The sequence below is a fragment of the Salvelinus namaycush genome, chromosome 40 (assembly GCF_016432855.1).
Source record: "Salvelinus namaycush isolate Seneca chromosome 40, SaNama_1.0, whole genome shotgun sequence".
Classification (NCBI taxonomy): domain Eukaryota; kingdom Metazoa; phylum Chordata; class Actinopteri; order Salmoniformes; family Salmonidae; genus Salvelinus; species Salvelinus namaycush.
The window spans coordinates 4,701,689-4,711,634 of NC_052346.1; positions in this window are offsets into that span (position 1 = coordinate 4,701,689).

Below are 9,946 nucleotides of genomic sequence, written 5' to 3' on the forward strand. Positions count from 1 at the left end.
GCATCATCGGACTGAGCTTGTTGTCATTGCAGGCAATCTCAACACTGTGCGTTACAGGGAAGACATCCTCCTCCCTCATGTGGTACCCTTCCTGCAGGCTCACCCTGACATGACCCTCCAGCATGACAATGCCACCAGCCATACTGCTCGTTCTGTGCGTGATTTCCTGCAAGACAGGAATGTCAGTGTTTTGCCATGGCCAGCGAAGAGCCCGGATCTCAATCCCATTGAGCACGTCTGGGACCTGTTGGATCGGAGGGTGAGGGCTAGGGCCATTCCCCCCAGAAATGTCCGGGAACTTGCAGGTGCCTTGGTGGAAGAGTGGGGTAACATCTCACAGCAAGAACTGGCAAATCTGGTGGAGTCCATGAGGAGGAGATGCACTGCAGTGCTTAATGCAGCTGGTGGCCACACCAGATACTGACTGTTACTTTTTTGACCCCCCCTTTGTTCAGGGACACATTATTCAATTTCTGTTAGTCACGTGTCTGTGGAACTTGTTCAGTTGTTAATGAAGTCTAGTGTTTTACATATGATGGCAATGCTTGCATATGCTCTAGCATTGATCCTATTCCTGCAACCACTGGTCTGCCTGGATAATTGCCTTGCTGTCTTTTAGTTTTAGTTAATTTCGGCAAAATGTACAGGCATGGACGTATGGCACATTTTCAGCAAAGCTATTCATATTCAGTTTTTGAGATATGGTTATTTAATAGGGCTTGCTCCAGATTAGAGCATGCATCCCTTTGGAACACCTGTGTGGGAACAACACTCAGTTTTCTATAGAAACATTCAATACGGAGTTGTCTCTGAATCTCTTCTTTGTATTTTTCATAGTCTAAAACGACCACAGCACCCCCCTTGTCTGCAGGTTTGATAACAAAAGCGGAATCTTTCATTAGTTCATTGAATAAAGGTTTTAAAAAAAAGATTTGCTTTTCTCCTATATACTGACATGGCTTCTTGTTCGACTAACCTACAATAGCTATTAATCGAGGAGTTGTTAACTATAGGACATAATTTGCTTTTGGGCTTAAAATGGGTACCAGTTCTTTGTTGGGTTTCTAGTTCCGAAACAGTGTTTAGAGAAAACATGTGCTTAGGTTCAATCTTGAGAAAGAATTTAAACAGATCTACTTTCTGTGGTATTATCTAAAATAAGGAGGCACGACAACGAGGTTCTAGCTTCAGCATGTTTACTAGCCTAGTCTGCGCGTGTCATACATAGGTACGGATACCTCCAAGGGACATCCTACTACATCGTCCCCTCTCCAATGAACAAGAACTCACCACGCATAACCACTGAAGCATAACTGAAATGCAATTTGGAAACCAGAATTATTCTCTAACATGCTACTTCACATCCTGAAACAGTATGAAAGCATTAAATCACACAGTATGAACATTAACTTCGGTACAGTCTCTTTTTTGCTGGACAGGGATGCTGCACATCCCTTTTTGGACGAGCTTGTGGCTCTGTGAGCATTCTCTCTCCTTCCCCCTCTTTTTGTGCGTTGTCTGTGGCCTCAGTCTGTGTGGCTGGTAGATCTGGAAGAGCTCTGATGTGTGTTTTTTTCCTCCGTAGCTCCTCTGAGCTTGTGTCAACCACATAGGAGCGTGGTGAGTTTATAATCCACACACGTTGACCTTCTGCCAGCGCTGGTCTCACCATAGGAGCGTTTGTTTCAGCCATTTGTCCCTCTCAGCGAAGGCCTTCCTGTTAGGCCATCGGGGTTTAAACTGAGCCGGCGAGACAGGCAATGAGGAGCGCAGCCTCCTGCCCATCAGGAGCTCAGCAGGCGGCAGCCCATGATGCAGTGGTGTAACTCTGTAAGCTAACAGAGCCCTGTATGGATCCTTGTTCTTTTTCAGCAGTCCCTTGACTGTTTTCACAGCTCTCTCTGCCTCACCATTACTCTGTGCATGGTAGGGGCTACTGGTCACATGTGTGAAGACATATTCTGTGGCAAAAGCAGAAAAGGAGCTCACGAAGAACTGGGGAGCGTTATCTGTAACCAGGAACTCAGCGACCCCTTGCCTGGAAGAAATGGACTTATATCCATTGATAACATCAGCTGATGTGGTTATGGGTATCTTTGCTATTTCAGTGTATCTTGAATAGTAATCTACAACTAGCATATAAGTGTCATTTTCCCAATAGAACATTTCTGCCCATAGCTTTTGCCATGGCCGTTTTGGCAGCTCCATTGCAATCATTGGCTCCAGATGACATGGTTGACATTTTGTACACACCTCACACTGGGCCACCAGCTTGGCAATCTGAGTACTCAGACAAAGCCACCACACTGATTGATGAGCCCTCAGTCTGCATTTGGTTATCCCCATGTGTCCCTCATACACTCTGTCTATCATTTCTGGTTGTAGAGTCTCTGGGATAACTATCCGTTGTCCTTTCATGAGAAGGTCTCCATTACAGTGGAAGTCACTTTGGTGCACCCAATAAGGCTTCAGCAGCTGAGGCAGTTCCTCCTGCCTGGGCCATCCCTTTTTGCACTATCTGTCGGCAGATGGGTTCTCGTTGTTGATCCTCTGCAATCTGCTGCAGTTTGGTCTGAGATGCAGGTAGACTGTCTCTTTCTGCATTAATGGACACCTGTACCTCACCATCTAGACATTGCTCCTCCTCTGATAATGGATGTTTAATTGGGGCCCTGGAGAGTGTGTCTGCTGTGATCAGTGCCTTCCCTGGCACATACACCATCTTGTAGGTGAACCTCAGTAATCTGAGGCGGAAGCGCAGAACTCTGGGAGGCAAGTCGTCCAGTGCTTTTGTCCCTAACAGAGCCAACTGTCACGATCACCGTCGTCGTGGAAATGACCGGACCAAGGTGCAGCGTGGTCAGCGTACCTTTTTATTTATTATAAATGTCGCCAACAAAACAAGAAACAACAAAAACGAACGTGAAGCGGGCTATACAGGCCACTAACAAAGACAACTACCCACAAAATACAAAAGGATAAAAGGCTGCCTAAGTATGATTCCCAATCAGAGACAACGATAGACAGCTGTCCCTGATTGAGAACCATACCCGGCCAAAACATAGAAACACAGAACATAGAGTTTCCCACCCGAGTCACACCCTGACCAACCAAACATAGAGAATAAAAAGATCTCTACAGTCAGGGCGTGACACCAACAGTGGTTTGTGGTCAGTCTTTGCTGTAAACTGCAGGCCAATAAGGTATTGGCTGAGCCTTTCACATGCCCATGTGATAGCCAACGCCTTTCTCCACTTGTGCATGCATACCTTTGGTCCGTGTCAGATAAGTTTTGGGAAATGTATGCTATTGGACCCCACTCCATGTTGTCGTGCATCTGTGTGAGGACCGCCCCTAGCCCAAAGGTTGATGCATCTGCTGATACCTTTGTCTTAGCGTGGGGACGGTACTGGGTCATCACACTCTGAGGCCAGGTCTCTTTTGATTTTGTCAAACGCCACCTGTTGCACTTGACCAGTCATTCTCTTTGGCTAGTAAGTCTCTCAGGGGTTTGGTTGTATCTGAAAACCGTGGGAGGAACTTACCCACATATGTGGCCATGCCTAAGAAGGTCCTGACTTCAGCCACGTTCTGGGGGATGAGCATATCTGTGATTGCACTGATCTTCTCCGGGTCCGGCTCTATTCCAGCTGCACTGATTTTGTGTCCCAAGAACAAGACCTCTGACTGAGCAAAAGTGCATTTTTCATTGAGTGTCAGGCCAGTCTCCTGGAGTCGGGTCAGAACTGCTGTGAGCCTTAAATCATGTTCTGCTCTGTCCCGTCCACACACGAGCACGTCATCCACGTGGAATATGATGCCACTCAGCCCATCCAACAGCTGGGACATGCGTCTTTGGAAATGCTCAAGACCGGAAGCGATTCCAAATGGCAAACCGTTAAAACAGTACTGGCCAAACGGTGTTATAAACGTTGTGAGCGCCCTACTCTCTGGTGACAGCGGTATCTGCCAGAAGCCTGAGCGGGCATCCAGCTTTGTGAAGACTTGTGAGCCATCCAACTGAGCCAGTGACTGCTCCACTGATGGTAAGATGTGTCTCTCTCTGCAGAGTGCCTCATTGAAGTTAGTCATGTCCACACAGATCCTTATGTCCCCATTGGCTTTTGGGACCACCACCATCCCTGCACACCAGTCAGTGGGACTCTATTTTAGACACCGCCCCAATTTCTTCCATCCTCCCCAACTCTTCCTTTACTCTGGCCAATAAAGGGATAGGCACACGGTGGGGGGTGGTAAGGGCATAGGGGACAGCATCCTCTTTCAGGCGGATTTTGTAGACACCTTCTATCCTTCCTAGGCCACTTTTGAGAATTCTCACTTTTGAGAATTTATTTTTGAAATCCTCACCTGGGTCCTCCAGTTCGCTCACTCTCTCAATGAGTTGCAATGCTTCAATTGCTGGCAGCCCCAGCAATGGTCTTGTCACGTTCCTGACCTATTTCTGTTAGTTTGTTATATGTGTTAGTTGGTCAGGACGTGAGGTTGGGTGGGCATTCTATGTTTTCTGTTTCTATGTTGGTTTATGGGTTGCCTGGTATGGCTCTTAATTAGAGGCAGGTGTTTGGCGTTCCTCTAATTAAGAGTCATATTTAGGTAGGTGTTTTCACAGTGTTCGTTGTGGGTGATTGTCTCCTGTGTTTGTGTATGTCGTTACGCCACACGGGACTGGTTTCGGTTTGTTTGTTCAGTGTCATTTATGTGTAGGCTTTTTTCCCTGTTCGTGCGTTCTCGTGTGTTATGTGAGTCCGTCGTTCAGATCTGTCTACACCGTTTATTTGTTTTGTTAGTGTATTAGTCGAGTTCGTGTTTTTCGTTAATAAATCATGTCTACAAACTCAGCTGCATTTTGGTTCGATCCTTGCTCTTCCTCTTCTGATGAAGAGGAAGAGGAAAGCCGTTACAGAATCACCCACCAATCCAGAACCAAGCGGCGTGAGTTCAAGCAGGATAATACACAGGAATCATGGACTTGGGAGGAAATATTGGACGGGAGAGGTCCATGGGCACAGTCGGGAGAATATCGCCGCGCTCGTGAGGAGATGGAGGCAGCGCGAGCCCAAGAGCGTTGGTATGAGGAGGCAGCAAGGAGACGTGGCTGGAAGTCCGAGAGGAGACCCCAAAAATTTCTTGGGGGGGGGCTAAGAGGTAGTGGGCCAAGGGCAGGTAGGAGACCTGCGCCCATTTCCCAGGCTTACCGTGGAGAGCGGGAGTACGGGCAGGCGCCGTGTTACGCAGTAGAGCGCACGGTGTCTCCTGTACGAGTGCATAGCCCAGTGCGGGTTATTCCACCTCCCCGCACTGGTAGGGCTAGATTGGGCATTGAGCCAGGTGTCATGAGGCCGGCTCAACGCGTCTGGTCTCCAGTGCGTCTCTTCGGGCCGGCTTACATGGCACCAGCCTTACGCATGGTGTGCCCGGTTCGCCTACATAGCCCGGTGCGGGTTATTCCACCTCCCCGCACTGGTCGGGCGACGGGGAGCATTCAACCAGGTAAGGTTGGGCAGGCTCGGTGCTCAAGGGAGCCAGTACGCCTTCACGGTCCGGTATTTCCGGCACTACCTCCCCGCCCCAGCCCAGTACCACCAGTGCCTACACCACGCACCAGGCTTCCAGTGCGTTTTCAGAGCCCTGTGCCTCCTCCACGCACTCTCCCTATGGTGCGTGTCTCCAGCCTAGTGCCTCCAGTTCCGACACCGAGCACTAAGCCAGATGTGCATCTCCTAAGTCCTGTGCACACTGTTGTTTCTCCCCGTACTCGTCCTGATGTGCGTGCACTCAGCCCGGTGCCACCAGTGCCGGTACCACGCACCAGGAATATAGCACGCTTTGAGAGTCCAGTGTGCCCTGTCCCTGCTCCCCGCACTAGGCTTGAAGTGCGTGTCCTCAGTCAGGTGCCTCCAGTTACGGCACCACGCACCAAGCCTACAGTGCGTCTCAGCCGGCCAGAGTCTGCCGTCTGCCCAACGGCGCATGAACTGCCTGTCTGCCATGAGCCTGCAAAGCTGCCCGTCTGCCATGAGCCTACAGAGCCTTCCGCCAGACAGGAGCAGCCAGAGCCTTCCGCCAGACAGGTGCAGTCTGAGCCATCCGTCTCCGCAGCGCCATCTGAGCCATCCGTCTCCCCAGCGCCATCTGAGCCATCCGTCTCCCCAGCGCCGTCTGAGCCATCCGTCTCCCCAGCGCCGTCTGAGCCATCCGTCTCCCCAGCGCCGTCTGAGCCATCCGTCTGTCCTGAGCCATTAGAGCCGCCCGTCTGTCCCGAGCCGTCAGAGCCGATAGTCAGTCAGGAGCCGCTAGAGCCAGTTATCAGTCAGGATCTGCCAGAGCCGCCAACCAGACAGGATCTGCCAGAGCCGCCAACCAGACAGGATCTGCCAGAGCCGCCAACCAGACAGGATCTGCCAGAGCCGCCAACCAGACAGGATCTGCCAGAGCCGCCAACCAGACAGGATCTGCCAGAGCCGTCAGTGAGCCATGAGCGTCCAGAGCCTTCAGCCAGCCATGAGCGTCCAGAGCCGTCAGCGAGCCATGAGCGTCCAGAGCCGTCAGCGAGCCATGAGCGTCGAGAGCCGTCAGCGAGCCATGAGCGTCGAGAGCCGTCAGCCAGCCATGAGCGTCGAGAGCCGTCAGCCAGCCATGAGCGTCGAGAGCCGTCAGCCAGCCATGAGCGTCGAGAGCCGTCAGCCAGCCATGAGCGTCCAGAGCCGTTAGCCAGTCATGAGCTGTCCCTTAGCCCGGAGCGGCTATTTACCCAGAACTGCCCCTCAGTCCAGAGCTGTCTCTCTGTCCGGAGCTGCCTTTCAGTCCGGAGTTGCCCCTCTATCCTGATCTCCCTCTCTATCCTTAGCTACCTCTATATCCTGATCTATCCCTCTGGCTTGAGCTATCCCTCTGTCTTGATCTATCCCTCTGTCCCGGTGCTGCCCCGGTTGTTGATGTTACCAAAAGGATTTTGTGGGGGTAAGATGAGGGTGGACATTCATAGGGGGAGATGGAAGCTGGGATTGACTATGGTGGGGTGGGGACCTCGCCCGGAGCCTGAGCCACCACCGTGGTCAGATGCCCACCCAGACCCTCCCCTAGACTTTGTGCTGGTGCGCCCGGAGTTCACACCTTATGGGGGGGGTTATGTCACGTTCCTGACCTATTTCTGTTAGTTTGTTATATGTGTTAGTTGGTCAGGACGTGAGGTTGGGTGGGCATTCTATGTTTTCTGTTTCTATGTTGGTTTATGGGTTGCCTGGTATGGCTCTTAATTAGAGGCAGGTGTTTGGCGTTCCTCTAATTAAGAGTCATATTTAGGTAGGTGTTTTCACAGTGTTCGTTGTGGGTGATTGTCTCCTGTGTTTGTGTATGTCGTTGCGCCACACGGGACTGGTTTCGGTTTGTTTGTTCAGTGTCATTTATGTGTAGGTTTTTTTCCCTGTTCGTGCGTTCTCGTGTGTTATGTGAGTCCGTCGTTCAGATCTGTCTACACCGTTTATTTGTTTTGTTAGTGTATAGTCGAGTTCGTGTTTTTTTCTTTAATAAATCATGTCGTCACAATCCGCTGCATATTGGTTCAATCCCTGCTCCTCCTCTTCTGATGAAGAGGAGGAGGAAAGCCGTTACAGGTCTGGTCAGAGAGTCAATGACGAAGACAGGCTGGATGGCACTTTTGTCTTTACTCTCCAGTTTAATCACCAACTGCCCTACCACTGGTAATATCTTATTACTGGGCCAGTACAGTTTTTTGTTTGTAGAGAGCAAAGGGTCATCTCTACTATAGCTATACAGCCTAGTTGGAATTGCTGTCACTGCTGCCCCTATCTCTAGTTTAAATGACACAACCTCCCCATTGAGTTTAATGTCTGAGTGCCAGCCAGCATTGTTTGCCCTTCTCCCAGAAAGATGTTGTCCTGCTGTACCTCCTCTGAGACCTCATGCATTTGCTTTAATCGACAGACAGCTGAAAAGTGTCCTCTCCTGTGACATTTCCTGCGTTCCGCATCCATTACTGGGCAATCTTTCCAGCTGTGGAAAGGGGATTTCCCACATTTGCGACAAACACTTGAACCAGCTACTGGTGCTGTCTGTGATTGTTTTCTCCACGTCTGTCTCTGTTCTGAGTTCCCCTCTTTTATTAGCTCGTCTGTCTCTGTTCTGAGTTCCCCTCTTTTATTAGCTCGTCTGTCTCTGTTCTGAGTTCCCCTCTTTTATTAGCTCGGTATGAAAACGCATTTATTTCCTCACTCTCTTCGCTCTGCAAGGAGCTGCTGGCTGATGCCAAGCAGCATCATCTGCTGTCTTTTTACTGTCTCACTCTGCCTAACCTGGTTTACAACTTTGGACAAGGTAAGCTGGGAATCCAACTGTACCTTTTCAGGAAGTGATATATTTCTTATATCCACTACAATCCGATCTCGGATCAGCTCTTCCCTAAGTGCGCCAAACTGACAATGTTCTGCTAGCTTGTGAACAGCTGTGTTAAAACTGTCTGTGGTTTCACCCTGTTTGTGCACATTAAACCTAGCTCTCTCAATATATAATGTTGTGTCTCCCTACAAAACGCGTTTCAAAACAGTCTTTAACAGCACTGTAGTTAAGTTTCTCTTCCTCAGTCAACGGTGAAGCGTTTAATATATCCTCGGCTTCACCACCCATGGAGTAGATGAGTGTATTAACTTGAAATGCCAAATTTTTCACGTTTAAGCCTGATGCTACTCTGTACCTTTCAAAGCGCATGATCCATTTCGGCCAGTTTTGAATGTCCATACAAACAAAATTCCAATGCAAAATCCGTCAGCACTAGCCACTGGCCTGTCCGTGTTTGTGCGAGAGCCCGTTGAACTTGGAGTTGCAAACCCTAAAATCCCGCCAGTTTCTTCCTCTTGCAACATGTTGCAAAGCAGTAACTTTTGTAATAAATAATATCCTTAATTAACAGCGTTGGACTGTTAGAACCTGTTATAACTACTTAGAACCTGTTATAACTACTGCATTTTCCATTAGTCTCTACTCTTACCAGTGCTCTGTCTAACCATGAGGCCACAGCCTGAAATTGCAACAAATGTATCTGAGCATAAGATATGAACAAGCAGTCTGAAATGTGTGTGTGTGCTGGAAGTAACAGTTAGCTCAGATAAGAAGCTGGGAAGCTGTGGTTAGCCTTGAGCGAACAGTGGCCATTGTATACAGGTGCGAATAGCTCAGACAATATTGCAGAAGCTGTCTGACCTCAGTCTTTGGGGTGAAGGAGCGTAATCTACACAGCAACAGCGTCGGGACTTTCCTCAACCCTCATCGACCAGTCAGGAGAACAGAACTACTAGACTCAACCTACGTCATTTCAATGTATAAAATCTAATGCACACTATGTTTAGGGGCTCTCTTCCGATAGTTCCTTACGAGCTAGACGAACGAGTCCGTGCAGCACGCTTTACCAGATATCTTTACCTCTGAATAAACTGCCTTTACTATACCTAAGTCCACCTTGTCCAGCGTCTCAACTTGGTCTCTTTTCTCAAGTAACGTTTCATCAACAAAACGTAACGAGTCCTTGCTCGAGTCCTTGCTCGTTAGCTAGCACAATAATGATCTGCGCAGTTTATCTCCAACACTGTACCATCCCTGCTTTGAAACAGCCTGTATGTATGATTTACTTGGTACGTCCTTCACATTTATGTGATTATTAAAACCACTTCTAACACCATGTAGTATTATCTAAAATAAGGAGGCATGACAACGAGGTTCTAGCTTCAACATGTTTCTAGCCTAGTCTGCGCATGTCATACATATTTACGGATACCCCCAAGGGACATCCTACTACACTTTTGTATCAAATGGTTTGTCTGTACATGTACTGTAGGTACAAAAGATAGGCCCTTAGATAAAACTGAGCTCTTTTTTTTGAGAGCTTAATTACCGCGTCCTGCTGTAGCTCGGT